Source organism: Mizuhopecten yessoensis, unplaced genomic scaffold (genome assembly GCF_002113885.1).
Source record: "Mizuhopecten yessoensis strain PY_sf001 unplaced genomic scaffold, ASM211388v2 scaffold716347, whole genome shotgun sequence".
Classification (NCBI taxonomy): domain Eukaryota; kingdom Metazoa; phylum Mollusca; class Bivalvia; order Pectinida; family Pectinidae; genus Mizuhopecten; species Mizuhopecten yessoensis.
The window spans coordinates 202,791-221,345 of record NW_018480071.1 but is presented as its reverse complement, the minus strand read 5'-3'; the positions used below and the strand labels follow the sequence as shown (position 1 = coordinate 221,345).

The window sequence follows — 18,555 nt, the reverse complement described above, 5'->3', positions numbered from 1 at the left end:
TTATTGCTGAATAATAAATCTCGGTTAATTATATTTAACCAATCTAGATGTTTGAAACAATGTTATCGATTGTTTTAAATACTCTAAAACTATTTACATTCCGTAGAAAAACAAATGTTTGGAAAACCACGGAACAGCTAGATAAGTAGGAGATGGATATTGTATATCCTGTTAGAAATACGCAGATTACAGTACGTTGCCAAATAATAAATCACGGTTTGTATACTAAACATGTCTGCCTTTTTATTTGCATGGTCACATGGTCGTGAATTTTAAGTACACATTTGTTGCCCGACTTTTCTTCATGCAACATGTGTCTGGTGCAATATGTTTTGATAGTGTCTCAGATTTGAATGAAGGTGAATTATCTAGTTGTACTGAATCACTTCGTACGAATAAGAATCTCTATTTCGATATAAGTATTAAGTGTGCCTTTATACTTACATAGTCAAAGTAACTTTACGTATATTATCATGTTTTCTTATCTTCGGAATAAATGACATAGTTACCGTTATGTTAGATACACGTAATGCCATTTAAACGAGATACTCTTTTTTTCTGTGGATTATTTTAAAAATTTGAATGAGAACTGCAAAAAAACAAATTTGATTAATTATTCCAAAACCAATAAATATCTAACATATTTAAGGCATCACATTGAAATTGATTCGTTTTTTTTAATTTGTTTTGTAAGCATTTTTTTGCATATTTCTCCGTCCAGTTGACCAGTTTCAACGGTAGATTTTGCATTGGAATTAGCACTTATAAGAAGCGTTATTTCACTTAATCTTCCCTTTATTTCTTTGCAACATTCAATATAAAATATAGCATTGCTAGGATTATAATATTTCAAATATAGTAACACTACCTGTGCCCTATCATCACAAACATCAACAAAACTCACGAACGAACTCAGTTTAAGGCAATTCAATACTCCGAAAACTCCAAAAAAGGTCATGTATTTCTATTCTACATTTTACGCTACGGTAATAAAATCATGAAATGAGTGTTCCTATTAAAACTGTTAAGCTTGTGTATTTACTGTTGATATTCAGGATCCTTACTTATGATGTTTGACTTAGCCTGATTTAAAATATAAGATAATGCTTTTTTTATACAAACAAACTCATATACATGAAACACGTGTTTTTTTTCTTCAGATTCATTGATACAGATATTGAAAAGCGAATATCGAAAAACGATGATATGCACATTCTTTAAATTCTAGATCTAGCGATAGAAGTTGACAGTATTTTTTTATTTCATTTTTCCTCGAATGATATAAACTCAGAAAATAAAAACTGTTCGAAGTAAATAAATATAGCAAAACTTCTCTATCAAAATGTAGGTATAAATAATGAATATTTAAGCAAACATTGTTATGGTCCTTTAACACACATAGCTATTGTTGTGCAAACTTACCTTAAGCTACCGGACTGTATAAAGTGTATCATCAATAGCAATGTGTGTTTTAGGACCATAATAACATTTCCTAAAATATTAGTTGCTTCAAAACAAATTCATGATTATATTTATGATGTTGATGATTTATGTAAAAAAGGATTTGCATGTTTCATTAGTATTATTCATTATGGAACAAGTTTATTTGAAGTAAGAAATAAAATCACACAAAAATCACCTATTTCTGCTTCAGGTTCAATCATTGAGCTTTTAATCTTATACGGATTCCTGGGATGGCTCCTTGTTACTTATTATCTTTTGATTGTATCAGAATATTGACATAACCATAACATCACAAATTATGTTTGGATTATTATGTCATATCATTCAATTAAAAACTCGTTACAGAGACATACAATTGTTTTGCCTAACAACTGATTAATCTCTTTATATGCATATTTTAGATATCACACAGTAACAGGTTTAATTATAATTCATAAATAGAAAAAAAACACTATTGTTTCATGCTTGAGAATTAAATGTTTTCATAAAGGGTAAACGAGCTTAAGCAAAAACACAATTCTTATTTATACAAATCGGAGCGTAAAGGTAGTAACTGGTAACGTTATAAGTAAAGAAAACCTAATTAAGGTAAGTTACCGCATCTGTACAGATGATTGATTATCGCTGCTCATTTACTGGAGTCTAGAGAAGGGTAACGTTTAAATAAACAGAAATCGATTAGATTAAAAACTCCTGCGCGCAACCATCCGAGACGGTAACATGGATCAATAGACGATTTCTCTATTTTTGTATTCGATTCAATTTAAGAAATATTTAAAATTGGAACGAGGATAAGAAATTATTACTGCACACAATATATTGATAACGAACTCATATTTTTATATTTTTTTTTTATATTTTCAGTGATTTCAAATGATTTGGTAAAAATATAAAACAAGACACATTATTTTTTTCATAAATTAGTTGGAAATGATTCTGTTGAAAGTGAATTAAAATGTCAATAAAATTCAATGACGCTTGAACCTCGATAAAAGATTATTTTTAAACGTATAGAAATATTTAAGAATGAAAAAGCGTGAAATATCATTAAAAGACAAAATCGTGATTGCCGGTCATCCCTTTACCAATGACTGGCTTGGCATACAAAACATTGAGCAACCTCCGTTCTAATAAATAATTTATGCTTTTATAGAACTGATATATCGAGCTTGTACAAGTCTACATTTACCAATATTGACTAATGTTTCATAGATTTTAATATGAAATTGATTGATTGACACCTAAATACAATTCCGAGGTAAATGTCTACAATTTTGAAGGAACAAAATGTTTCATTAGCATATGTTTATGTAAAACATATGTGCTTTGATAAGGGGACTGTTGTCTGCTTTTTTAATTTTTAATAGTGAATTAAGAATTATAATCTTGTGTGAAATTTAGGGGCAGTCTCGCCGGATTATAATGTTACAAAAATGTATACAAAAGAAGATTATTATCATACAGAAGATCCAAAAAATCATCTTACCTTAATGCTGCAGCAAAGAGACAATGTTTCTGCTCGTCTGCAAAAAGAGCGTGCATGCAGAAAACGCCGGCAGTTATATTAAGATACAAGATATTATTAGCTCCAAACGAATGAATTTCATTGGACGAGAAGACATGTACCGTAGGCAGCGGACAACGGCGATGGAGACCGTATCAGGTGACTCTGACTTTGAAACGGGTCAGAGGTCAGGCAACGACTACATTAACAGCGTGTGAAAGTTTAGTCAAATACCTTTACTTTAAATTCTTTTAAAGAAATTCCTCAAGTAAACGAATCTTAGTCGAATAATTAAATACTGACTTTTTCGATAGAATCAGAACAAAGCATTTCTTTACAAGGTGATACTTCTTTTGTCATAGAAACGTTTTCGGCAAATAAACGTTATAACTATATAAGACTTTTTGGTCAAAAATATTTATTTATTTACGTAATTTGATAATGTAATATTTCCATATTTAGGTAGCTTCGTTATTTTGTTTCTTTTTGTTAAAATGTTAAGAAAGAAAAAAATTCTCCTCATTTTGTTTATTTTACAACTGAAATATAAACCATTACTACAATGATGTATATTATATCATTAAATATTCCTTTATTCTTTTGATGATATAAGTAGGGGGGAAAAAACAACAAATATCGATGGACATATTTTCCGAAATAAATCAATATTCATGCACGCATACTTTATATAATCGATTCTCGAGTTCATTATAAGAAAAACAGTCTCGATCCGTTAATATCATACAACTATTCATTCTATATATATACATAGAAGACAATTAGTTTTATTCAGTATAATAAGTTATCTTTAATCATATCATCAATCAAAATGCTTCTATTTTTTCAAATCGATTATTTTTATGTAAATATTTACTGAATTGGAAACTTATATTGTTACATATAATTGAATATTAATTAGCCAGAAACGTATATTTAATCGTTTCGTTACAAATAAAATGAACTGATCCTTATTTATTCAAAGATATCATATATTTCTAAATTTAGAACATGGTGTATACTGTCCTTGCCTGATAACCCATTGATTGACTGATTTCTGTCAATTAATCATTGAAATTGAAATATCACACAGATTAATCATTAATTGAACTCAACTCTACATAAACGTAATATTTCATTTTATCTTTTTACCATCTCTTTTTTAACATATGTTTGAATGCTTGACTCCTTTCGTGCTACATTGTTATATCATTTAATGAAATAGTAGTTGTTCAAATAACCATCTCCAACGATTAGCGACCAATTTAAGATTTTTGTATAGTTAGTAAATACGAATAAGAAAGTATCATATATGTTTTGATAACTTTGCACAAGAGAAAAATTCAAAGCGATTTTTTTTTATCTATCTAAAAATTAATTCTACGAAGAACTGTGTAAAAAAAATACTTTGCATCATTTTAAAATCATATTTGGTATGCTATACTAATTGCGATTGAACACCTATTACATGCAGTATATTTTCATAGGTACTACGATTATGCTTACCTCGTCTCAGCAACTCAATGCATATGTGTTGTTCGTTTTGATATAGTAAAACATTTTGCTTCCATATATTTTAACACAAACTGAAGTTTTCTGTAAATATTAATTACGGTTCTTTTTTAACTGTTAAAGATAGATTTACTCTTCATACTATCAATAAAGTAAGTATATCAGAAATATAGCTGTGTTAAAAATGAAGGGATGTTATGCATCTCATGCAATTTATTAAAAGAAGAGGCAATCTGTTTCAGAACAGAACTTTTATAGGACTTACTCTTTCCAGAGGAGAAACAGTTCACTCTAACGAATTCTCCCCCTTTTTAATACATCATATAACCAAATAGTTTCATTAAAGATACAGTATTTAAGAAATTATAAAGATATCTATTTCTTATACAGTTTGTTTATTCGTAAATATAATCTTTCCACAATAACGATTCCACCATATCAATTATTTTGCTGACAATCTGTTTCGATTGATTTTCTGAATGAAATATTGTACAAAATTGCCTTATAAGAACACAATAACACATTCCTCGGAATGAATCAGCATTTCTTTTTTAAAGAATTAACATTTTCATACAACAACGATAATTATAACTCTGTCGTCAGGGATTATTTTGAGCTATACGTTTGTAACAGACTGAAACAAATTACAACTTGAAATGTATAGGTAAAGACAACAACAGGTACACAGAAAAAAAATGTCAAACAAAAGGAATGACATGAAGAGTACAATAAAAATTTAAAAGCAAAGACAAAACATCTGACAGAAAATGTGATAGTGTTTTGCTCCAAAGGAGGCACCTGTCATTCTACATAACTGTTTTTATACATTAAACGACTGGTACCTCTTGTGATTCAGGATGATAGTTACTTCCTTAGAACAGAAGTCAATAAGAATACACCATGTAGAATATATTTTAATCATTTAACTTCCTCTCATTTTCTTGTTAAATATTTAAAATAGAACTTACAAGTACCTTTATATTCATTTATTAATGTTATTTCAAGTTTAAAGATTTGGTAGGAATGATTTTATTCTCATATAGTTTCAACTTCGTCAACATAGTAGTTTAATAACTGACACGTGTCAAACCACTTGTACGTAAACGATACAACTGGTAAATAGTAGGTTTTCCAGAGGTGAAGATGCAACAACGGAAATTTCTACAAAGAAATGTGATTTAGTATAAATAACTTAACATCACAATTTGACAGATTAATAACACAATAATCATCCATTGATTGTAAGTAACGACATGTTTGTTAATTATTTCTTTCGAAAGGAGATTTAAATTATTGTTGGTCATTTAGACTCACATTTTATCTAAACAATTATTAGGTAAAAACTGTCACCAGAAATACGAAATAGTAAAACGCTTTTTTGAAAATTTCCTCAGTGTTAAGAAAACGAATCACCATTAGTAAAATGTTCAATTTAATTATCATCAGTGATAATAAAATCAAAAGAAGGATATGTAATGGATTTTTTTTAATCATATACTATTTTCATTTAGATAAGTTTTAATTGTACTTAAAGCCCGTATTATATATACCAGAAGCTATATCTATGAATTTAGAATAAAGAAATTAGTTATGATATATATTTAATATTATATATTGGGAATATACATGTACATTTATTGTACATGAACATTTTATTTACTGCATGCACTATCATCAATCAGCTTTTGTACGTCATATTAGAAAACATATTTCATATTACCTTATAGCGTCATGCAATCCTGTCTATGATGACTTTACAACTACTTTACATTGTCGTATCAAAACTTGATAAAGATAAAAATATGGAAATATATGCATGCAACCTTACTTCTGCATTCTGTCGTTTATTTATTTACCCTATTGAAAGTGAACACCTTTAAAGAAAACGCCATGATCGATAAGGATGCAACGATAGTGTGTTATTTATCCATTAAGCTGATTAGATTCATTAAAATATTATACTAGAAGTAAATATATAAGTGGACATGTGTGTTAAAACTTGAAAGAAAGTATATTTACTGTAATACTTTCAAAAGGTAAAGTCAGCGGAACGACTAATATCCAATGAATCGACTTGTAGTTAGAGGATCTATATAATAACAAGTACACGGAATTTATTTCTTGTGGATCATTTATTAGTTTCAGTCTCAACAAAAAAGATTCTTATGTATGGTTTGTTATTTTTGTTTATGTTTGAGACATCTAACATTTAAATACAACATATACTGAACTATTTGTATCACAATCACACTTTTGTATTGCATGTCATTTTCGCATTCTTATAAAAACATATTAAAACTTAGTAATTGTTCATGGAAATGGTTAAAGATGAAAACAGTGTACCTGATCAGAACATATAAAAAAACGGAAACATATTTTAATCGAAAAAAACATCAGAGGAAATTGAAGTGTTATGAATGAACTCAATATTTCAGTAGATTAGAGTTTTGCAACTTCAAGGAAAGATTGTTTTAGCGTATTGGGTTTTTGTTTTTAATAAATAAAGTTTCAGCAATGATGAATATCCAGCGAATCCACCTGCAGCTCAGGACACACATATATGTATAAACAACAAAACGTGTGTTATCATTACTGCACTGGAATACCATCAAACAATATGCAGTATATTAATTTGGCTCAAAGTAAAATAAAGTGCAAAAGACATATATGCTTCTTTTAACACAACAACAAGTGTTTCAACCGAAATGTTGACTTCGAAAAAAGGACAGTGGTAAAGACACATCCATATTTAATAAGTGGGAAAGTTTAAACGTTCGTTTCTAAACAAATGACATTTAATTTTCTCAAAATATGAGTGGTCATTTTTACTTCTTGCACCTTATTAAATTAACCTTGTGAGGAAAGAATAACGGATCTCGCCCAACACAACGTATCCCAATCTATCACAAAAATGAAGGATTGTTTTTCATAATGATTGGTTAAATAATTCAATATAATATGTAAAAAATCAACATGATCATATCTTCTTTTTATGATAAGCGTTACTATTTTCGAAATTAGAGTCTGAAATAAAAGATCGTGGTGAAAGGGAAATTTAAGGGCCTTCATTGTCACGAAAAATCCTGGTCGAGTATCTTGCTGAAACAATCCGATATGCAGAATATCTTAATGAGAGAAACGTCTTGTAAAATGTATGGTATGCCAATACAAAAAGACAATCTTTGCTACGTGTATTGAAAGTGAAATTTTATAAAGATCTTGATCGTAATATGTAAGGTAAGCTGATTTGCATTATAAAGTAGTTATGTTGATTTATTATAGTACACGAAATGTATTTGTAGGTGGATATGTATTACTTTAAATGTTAATAAAACGATCAATCCATATTTATTTTTCATTTGTATTGGAATTTTAACGTACCTTTTACTGTGTTAACGTTATTGATATCTGAATTGCTTAATAAAAAAATATAAAGAACGATTCGTTTTGTTTCGAATACACTTAGATAATAAATACAGTTTTCTCATTTTCCATAATTATACATTATGTGACAGCACACTCGTTTTTTCCATACATGTATGTAATGTTCATGGACGTTTTTAAGGCACTGGGCGTTATGCATTATCAGAGCTATTTCAAAATACAAAAATATATTATAGAAGAAAAAGAGAATAAGGGCTCAAATAACGTCTTTATAGATATACCAAATACTATTTTAATTTACAATAAAAGCATTTTTTTCTGTAAAACAAAATGTCTTTATTTGATTGAAATAGTATCAAATTATATTATGATCATACAATATATTCGCTTTGTTGAGGATCATCGATGACTAATTATTGATTGATTGCCATGTCAACAATTGCATCCAACCTGTGATGCTGGAAACGGTGCCTTGTATAGAACACATTGTTTCTTTATTAATTAATTACATTATTTTGTTTATTCCGGTGCCTCTTTAGTTGTTCTTGCATATGCCTTTTTGTATCAAAATGAATTTTCACTTCCGCCTTGTAATATATCGTTTTATATTTTACCTGTTATAATAATATTGTATTCTTTTACAATCATTTTTTATGAAAGTTAACTTTTCTTTATGCTTATGATTCTCTGCAGAGTAACGATAATACCATAGATTTGTCGTCATCATTTACGCAAACACAGCACTGGATATATTGTTCTATGACTTTGCTCTTCTGAATACTACCGATACCTGTAATTGCTTAGGCTGTTGTTGAAGATATGGGCCAAACTTATGAAACGCTTTCCATTAAATCTTTTTGGTAGGAAACGAGCTCTGAAAAGTTGTTGTTGAAGAAGATCAAATGATAATAAACGGGAAGCCATTTCTAGCCCTTTGTATTCGTTAACTTTGTGAAGAAATGATTGTTGCAGGTAATGAATGTTACATGCATCATAAACAGGTCTTAATTTACGGCTTCAATGTTATTGATTGCGGCTTTAGATTGTTTTAAATTTATGAATGGAAAACATTAGTAGATTTTTTAAAAATCAGTTTCAAGTCCTTAGCAATATTTTTAATACCCAGTACTGGATATTTGGATATTAGTGGACATCACTTGATATTATATTTCTCTGTATTTTCTCTCAATAAAACCTTTAGGTTATGTTAGGATTCTTTAGAAAATTCCTTTTTGCTTTTTTTTTTTTCGATATTACCTCTTATTCGAAAAATCAGTGAAAAGTGAAATATTCGCATAAAATATGTCGTTCAGTTGCCTTGGATATATCGATTTGTACTATTTTATCACTTCAACATATCTACTATAAGTGAAAAAATAATAAATAAATTCATTGCTCTCATCATAATTTGCGATGAAGGAATAGTTTTCAAAAAATGCTTTTGCAGGAAAAAACTACTTCAGCTGAAGACGTTTAAACTAATTTATTACATTCTGTTTTATGCGTGAATAAATGTATAAGAAATTTTATTTCGAAAAACAAAGTACTGTTCTGATGTGTTCGTTACCGTATTTCGAAAACTGCAAGACCTCAATCTTTACTACAATAACAATTAACGTGACGATATGAAATAAGTTTGAAGGACAAATTCTCCTAGTCGCGTTTCATTTTATCGGTACTTCATGTTTTTAATCAGAAAGTAGATATTTTTTTCACAAATATTATCTAAAATATATATATACATGATTATTCTGTTATATTGTTAATATTAGTGGGTGCTTTTGGTTTTATTTAATATATAATTTATTAGTGTCTGCTTAAAATCCGTCATGCAAGTAAGATACTGCCATTCATATGCAGCCTAACTTTATCATATAATATTTCGTTTGGTTTTAGACAACGCTCCTGATATGATATTTTTTTTTATATATTTACTTGTACTCTTGTCCATTTTTGGTTTTATGTATAGAGACACTGATGATTCGCATTCACATAACAATTGTTTTCACATACCAACACAAAGTTGCAGAGACAAGGAAATAAAGAAAATAAACTAGAGATTCCGCGCAGAGATTCATAGAGGAATAAACATTATATAGATATATTTATATGTCTATAATGATAAACACTTTATGTATTACTGATTTTATATTGCATACTTTGTTGCACATGTCTTTATGACGAATCATGTTTACATACAGATTTTAATTGGTTTTGGTTTAGAGTTTTAGTATATCTTTTCTACCTGTTGCTTTGTTTCCTCCTTGTGTATTCACGATGTGACACATTATCTCTGCTATATATTGCATGACACTAAGTAAATACATTACATTTTATGCATTTTGTCATAAAAGATAAATGGAGTCTGTATATGATGATTTTTATGAACTCATTAACACATAGATTCCTCTTAACATCTTATATACTTCAACTTGTAAAAGTCAAATAATAGATATACATCGCTTTATGAAATTGATGATTGACAATTTCCCATTTTAACAGACTATATTATAAAATATATATATAATGAGGTTCAGCTAGAAAGCCTATTCAAATGGGTACATTTATTATGGACCTGCTTACATGTAGTTGAAAATATCACTTAGAATCAGAAAAAACCGACTATAAATTTCAAACTGTATATTCTACCATTTTCATGCCAGTTTGCTACATTTCTTTTATGGCAGTACTTTCTTATCTATACACATATCTTTAAACTTAAGTCGTTGCATGGCGTCATTAAATGTTAAAAAACACCATATTAAATCTACTGCGGTAATCCGTGGATGCTAAGATTTGAAAGCAACATTTGGTTTAAAAAGTGTTTTATCTCTACTGAGGAAGAAAAAAAACAGTTTTCAATACTTTCTAAGTATTTGATACTTCAAGTATGTACAGTTCACTCCGCATATAGTGCGCTAGAATACGATGTTTTCAAAATAATCAATAGTTTAAATTTAATTAAATAAGAAACAAAACAGGTGCAGTGTTACTATGCGAACCACAGATACCAAACTCAATGCCACGAACCAATCAGCAGACAATACATTAGAAAACAATGTTACCAAATATGGTCAAGGCATTGAAAACATGCCCATATATGGTAATGCTGCAACATGACTTGGAATCCCTTACCTCTGCATACCATTAAAGGCATACAGTAACAAAAAACAACATTTATCAACGATTTGGCAGATGCATTAAGCTGACTAGAAGGGAAGTAGCAGGAATTCTCACAACCAAATGTGAGATATGCTACATGTATATTTCTTATCATGCAAGTCTGGAAAACTATAGATACCACAATAATCAATTCACAGGCCAAAGGTCAGACTGCTGTAAGTCCCTTTGACCTTTTGACACAGACAGAAATACCACACATGTATGCATTTGAAATGAAATGCGTCCATAATACGTTGTCGTTATTTGTAATCAAAGGGGAACAATCGACAACGTTTTACACCCATTAGGTCCTGAGGAGAACATTGGCTTTCAGGGAAAGATTCCTTTGAACGTTTTAAGTATACGTACTTAAATAAACACAGGAAACCAATTGGGTACGTCAATAAAGTTACGGTGCATGCAATTAGTTTCACTTTGCGTATAAACTGAATCCCTGGTTCCACGTTTTCGCAAAATATATCGATCAATGTGATAGGGTGATCCCCATCATTTACTTTAGGTTTAGGAACTTAGGTGTCAACTGGTATTGTGGTATCCCACCAGATGATCAGCAAAGACAATAACAAGTTTGAGCATTCTCTTGTGCTCTTTGCCTAACGGACATTGCAGTGGTAGAGTAGATATGCTGTCAGCATCATAATCTGAACGCGTTGCTACCACGTATGTTTCCTGATGTCACCCTTGCTGCCCGCCAACTGTTGGTCACTGTGTTACAATTTTGAAAATCATATTTCCTTTGTTTCTGGTCTTGTCATTCATATTGTTGTTGTTCCTGGGCGTTGTCACTGTTGCCTTTTGTTCTTACCATGATCGACTTCATGATTTGATTCGTTTAGTAAATGTTGTAGTAGATCCAAAGTGAACGTGTGGAAAGATGAATGTAACAAAAACACACATAGGTGATTGCACCTGAAACACAATTTTGATAATAAATGCAGTATGCCGGATATGAATTAATTGCATCATATATCTCTTTCGTCTTTCTAGGACTCATCGGCGATGCTAGGGGCCAAAAGGTTTGAAATTGAAATTGGTCATAGCTATCCTACCGTCGAAACAGAACGGAAGGTGCATAACTCACTTAAGTTTTATGAATTTCAAAATTTAGAGAAATATTGGTTCATTTCAAATTAACTCATGAGGAAAGAGTATGCATTATGAACCGTGCCAACACTCAAAATATATTACTTTGGCTATCGAGGCTATGGCAAACCTCGGGGAGTAACAAATCCACCAGCAGAGTAGTCCACCTTGTATCTTGGTAGATGAACCTTTAAAAAATAGTAATAGGTACGGTATGCCGAGACAGCTTATAGATGTTAAAGTTGTACCCGATTGTATAAATATTATTGCGCACGTGAAGATTTACTCTACAAACGTTAAGAAATCGCAAGCAAAAGATACAATATATGTGCATCAACTTTGTTGATCAGAATATTTATGATGACAGTTATGACAGAGTAACTGTTAATATGTCTGAGATCAATTCCACCAGAAAGACAAAAGGACATTCTCAGAAGATATATGAAAAGTGATATCGTCAAAATATTTCAAAACACTTTTACAGCTATCGAGTTGTGTCCGTTTGTCCGTTCGAATATGTGATCGAAAGTTTTAAAGTGGAAAGTGTTGAAATGCCTGTTATATATTATTTAAAAAAAAAGGGAAATGATTAATAACCTGTATTGTAGATATAAGTTATTGTAATACTGAACGATTTTAAATAAATTTGAAAACTGATTAGTTTAACGTATTTAATTCGTCTTATCTATATTAAATCGTGTTATTGAAATGGAATATAAAGGTTTAAAACCATTGTTGAAAATCTTCCTTTTAATTCCTAATAAAAGGGTTTTTACTTTGTACGAAAGCTTTTTCAAGAGAAAACGAAAAAAAAAAAAATCCATTTTTTTTTTTATACTTTTTAAGTTGACATGGATCCATTTTTTTGATACTTTTTAAATTGACATGGATAAAAACCAAAACATCAAGGTCATAACAGCGAGTCAAAGTCAATGTTATAACGAAACAGGGAAACGAGACAACAGCTATTCAAAAGATCCAAAAGCTTTGAAAATCTAGTGCAAATATAAGGGAAGAATTTAACGTAGTAATATTGACATATTTCGTTTAATAACAATCAGTAGATATATTGAAAAAGGAAGGCATATCATTTGGTAGCGTATATAGACCTACGATTAACGAATTATAATCTTTGAAGAAAAGACCGAACGGGGTTAAAAATATGTTTGGTCAAAAGTATTCTTTAAATTCTAAAATTATCGCTGAAACTAGATTTGAATACTTAACATATCTTCAAAATAATAAAAATCTAAACAGGAGTAACACAATACAGTCTAAAGTAATCCGAAAGACTTTAATTTTTTAATAAAAATAGTTGAAAATGACATTTCACTAATCTTAGTCATGATTTGTTTAAATCATACTTACACCGACGTAATATACGGAGAAAACGTCCTGTGCCAGGCTCAACAAGTTTAATTTGTACGTTGGCATACGATAAAACGAAAATAGCATTAGTTCAACGCAGACCTTAACATCAGACTTTAAATAAGCATATAAAATATACCTAATTTGTTTTCCAATTATACATGAAGTTGACGTAATACATATTTCTATTACGAATGTTTATAAATCTAAAATTAAACGGGAACTGGATAATGACCACAATGCCAACAGCGGTAGTAAACATGAAGCCAGTTATATTTTTTTCCTGCAAACATAATATATCATTTCGAAATTGTAAACTAAATAGTGTCATAGCTTTGCCTTGATTATCACCTTGAGATTGTTCATTGACCTATGGAAAACATCACAATCGGACTAGTATATTAGTATTACGTTATATTAAAAAGTTTGTATCTCGGGTGGTCGGATGGTCGAGTGGCGCAGTTGATAACACAATCGTCTTTCACCAAGGCGACCGGGTTTCGATTCCCGAAGAAAGGTATTAGGACACTTATCCGACCACGTTTGTTTTCGCTGGAAACTCCGGTTTCCTCTAACCTTCAACCCCCTCCGAGCTGCCATCAGGGCAAACAAGAGTGATTAATATAACTTAGAAAACTTGTTTCACACTTATTGTAAAATCAATGAAGTTTATATTTAAAATTATCTCAATCAACAATATAAACACAATAAGCTATAGGTAACATACGTGTTACGTTCTATATGCGCCACTTTGTCGGAGCTAATGTTAAACGTGGGATATGCGACGTCTAGTAAATTTCCTTGAACCTTGTGCCTGACTGTATATAGAAGGGTTTAGGTATATTGTAGAAAATGAACTATGACTATATATATATATATCTCAGGAAGGAAACGGAATTGCCTAAAACTAACATACAAGAGCAAAAGAATTTACGAAGTTATAGGTATACTGGAAAATAGACTAGATGTATGGCTAAATGAACACAAACAGATATAGCGGACCGTTTTTATTTTGATCTGAATGCATATTTGTATAATATTTCCAGACTTCTAACACGATTTAATGTCAGTCTGTTATATTTCAGAAGGCATAGAAGTCATTACAAGAAGAATACAATAGTCTGATCACATGTTACTCTAGATAAGCATATATAAAAAAAACTACACTAACACACTATCGACAATTCAGCCTATTCAGAAACTCTTGAGAAATGATAATGAGACGAGTGCAGTTACGTCATAATGCATGTTGGTTAAGTTAGGACAAATGCAATGTAGGCATTCCAGATAATCAATAGACCATTATTTTTCTATAGGGCAACATGGGATGGGTACAGGATGCAGAATGTAAAATATTTAACCTGATTTTCAGCTATTGAATGTCGGTTTTAAGTAAGATATATAACATTTACAACAATAATTGATGACGGACTCATTCCCTTGTTTTTGAGAATAAAGATCAGTAATAAAAAATAAAAATAAATGTGACATTTATTTTTTTAAATAGTATGACTTTCAGAATAGCATACCGAAGGTTGCCTCATTAGCACACTTGTGGTTACTTTATGCTAAGCAAACATCCGGGTTCAGTAACCACCACTGAGTAGTGAACCATACTAAACAACTGTATAACAAGCATTACATAACTAAGTTTGTGGTTTATGTGGTTTTGGAAGTCGGCTATACAACTGATTAGCAACACATCACTTTATGTAAAATCACATTATTGCTACAGAATGTTTTCTTCAAGTTCAATGAGGTATGGACAAGAACATGTATCAGCGTTTTTCCCGACCCGCCTACAGTATGTGAAAGTTAAAGTCAGAATGCAGAATCACATCAAAGGAATGTTTTTCATGGCATTCTTTCTTACAACGTAGAACGTGTTACCACCTGTTTTCTCAATTTTTAGATTTTAGTGTGATCAATGACTATCGATATATTTTTTTCATCATAAGTTGTAGTTTTGTTATTGATTCCATTTATGTGGTAGTCTGATTTGTAACGAGGTTATGTTTAATTGGGATTTTGTTTTATGAAATTGCTGTGTATTTATTTTCTGTTCAAGAAAGTTCCTTATAAGGCATTTGTTTTCATAATGAACACAACTATATTCATTTGAAGAGATAACAAACGCTGAAACAATATGGATGTAAAATGAAGCTAGCAATGGTATTATCATAATTCCGTTATTAAATCTATTATATTGCTTCAGTGTTGGTAATACATAAGTCTAGCTTTATAACATAAGTATGACAATTTGCCAAGTTCGATAAAAAATGAAAACAAAAAACAAAATAAATAACAAAGTGCTATAACATACAAGTTCCTTTAATTTACACAAGAAAAAAGGACCGTTTTTTTTTCTTTCTTTGTTTACGTTTTCTCAAAATCCAACGCCATATCACGACAGACGCTAAGGGAAACTCCTCGAAAAGCGTAGAAAAGTGAGAAAGTTTTGGTTTCTGAAGTGACCCCTCAACAGAAGCAAAGGCAAACCTTGTTCTGCATTTGGTCCTACGTTAGTGACCTCTTAAAATATGCAGTGGAATAAAACAGATCTATTATGTCTTTGAACCTTAGCAAAGAAGTAACAGTCATGGACAACGCTGGGATAGCTTCATAATTCATAACGTAATCACAACTGTTCAAAACAGACGTCAATGAAGGTTTACGGGATTTTCTCATATTTCTGTGCGAATAGGACCGATCTGTCCAGGGTAAGAAAGTGTTTGATAAAAATGGGTAATATTGCACCCTATTTCACTTTTGTTACGTCAGAGTAGGACATCAATGACACAACGTCAGGTAATTGGGAACATTCCGATGCCGTGGTGCCGAAATTACAACGCCATTGTTTGTGTTGATTGTGATGCTTGGACAGTAAGATCATATTCTTTCATTGCTAGCGGGGTAAGATAATGAAAGTCTCACACCTTGGTTTTTCAGTAAGGTGCTAAACCAATTGTTGGAATTATCCTACCATAACCCCTTGGCATGAAATAATCTTAACGTTTTTTCCTATGAATAGTAGTAGGAATTTTCAAAACAACGTTTCATGAAATTAAATCACGGATCGGCAGTGCAATATGATAAAAGCTTGGAAAATATCATCTACTGTTAGCAAACAATAGTTTGTATTGCAATAGTATATTCAATAGCATAGGAAAGTGCATGTTGTTTGATGGTTCTGAATTTGCTGTCCATTTTAAATACCTATTTTATAAATCTAAAAGAAAAAATGAAAACATCAAATATTTTTTGTAAAACATATTAAATGTTCGAAGACATCTTTTCGAATGTACAATGTACCTTTGGTTCATGAATCAATTCATCTTATGAAATAAAGTATCATGAAATGATTTCCTTTCGATGATTTTATTGATGGGTAACATAGCCTCGTTCGGAAACTTAGATGAAGGGCTAAATAGTTCTTCTTATGACATACCTGATAGTTTAATTACTTGTTTCAAATACTTTTGAAAATCTGGAATTATGATTTAAACTAAATGAGAAAACGAAACGAATCAGGACCTTCCTGTTAAAGGGGCAAGAACCGGTGCACAAAACGTAGAAGCATTGTCTATATATTGAAACGAGCAAAATTTCGAAAAAAAATCATTGTTTATTATTTGATGGATTCTTTCCATCTGAACGACGTGTATATTAATGAACTCGTTATTTCTTATCTACATAACTTTCATAAGCAAAAGCCATCTCTTTACGGGTGGCAAGGTACATAATATACACACTTTTCTCGTTAGGATCTTTGAAATTAACCTTAATGCTTTTCTCGTAGTTTTGAAATTCATATACACGTAATTGAGGGTGTTTACACCTCTCGTTCTGTTTCAGCAATAATTGTTTCACCCATTAGGAATTCAAAACTTTTGGGCGATAGTATCATCGATAGATCCTAGAAGGACGAAACAGCCGTATAGTCAGTGTTTTTCGATTTGTGTTGCTGTATCTATTACTTAATTTGAAACGTACAATCAGAATGTGTTTATATTACGTTTATTTTTCTGCAGATAACCAATAAAGAATATTTTTTAGAAAACGTTTTCACATTTACGTCAAACTTTTGGATTGCCATGACGCCTAGATGATCTGTGTGCTTTCAATGTATGCGACAATAACAACATATCAAATAATGGGTTTCTGAACCAAGTATTAAAATATGGAAACAATATCTAAAATCGTTGATGGTAAATAAAAATGGAACTGTCGATAATATTTAAAGATCCAAATGTTTGAAATGACATCTATTGTAAAGATTTAAGATATTTCAAACAATATAGATTGAACATTTTACATTTTGTTCCTAATTGTAACTATTGACATATATCAATATTACTTGTGTATTTAGGATCAAAATTAGGTTTACCCAATAATAATGGGGTTATTTTTTTACGTTCTCTACATCCCTAGACTATGTTATTCAGCTATGCAAAAATCCAAGATGAATCATCTGTTTGATTGGTTTCAGGTAAACAAAGCTGACATATCACAAGGCTGACAACTAGTCTTTTAATATTATAAAGGAGTGACAAATATATCAACGCTAGTTAATTTTATGGTTTCGCTGCCGCCTATTTCTTTTGATGTACATCAAACTAATACTTGTTTTAACCACAAGGTGGCGTATTCAGAGCTTTAGATATGGACATATAAGGAGTGCAGAGAACGTAACCCACAGAATTTCGAGAATGGTCATCATGTTGCTGTTGCGGAGAAAAGAATGGCCTTAGATAACATATAATCTTACTTTGATTGAAATATGTGGACATGTTCATGCTATTTGGAAAAAAATGTCGTTTTCAATCTGTTTTATAGAGGTATGCCATAACATTTTCGAAGTGGAAAAAAGCTATTCCAGTTATATATGTTTAAACATGCAGACATCAATGAGATGCTTCTTTCTTAAAAATACGCATTACAAACAGGGTGGTCCATTCTGTATCGGATAATTGAATGTCGCTCATTGGTTGATACATTTAATTATCATTTGCATCCGATTAGTTTTGTACTGAAACTGTTGTTTATCAAATGATCTCAAA

At 30.6% G+C, this 18,555-nt stretch overlaps 1 long non-coding RNA gene across 1 annotated transcript in view; it reads right to left on the bottom strand.

The window, feature by feature from the left end:
* Positions 1–3,006, bottom strand: part of LOC110443485 — a 73,309-nt gene extending 70,303 nt beyond the window's left edge. The window contains exon 1 of the long non-coding RNA XR_002462118.1: positions 2,951–3,006. This is a non-coding gene — a long non-coding RNA (uncharacterized LOC110443485). The remainder of the gene's footprint in view (positions 1–2,950) is intronic.
* Positions 3,007–18,555: the final 15,549 nt, after the last annotated feature.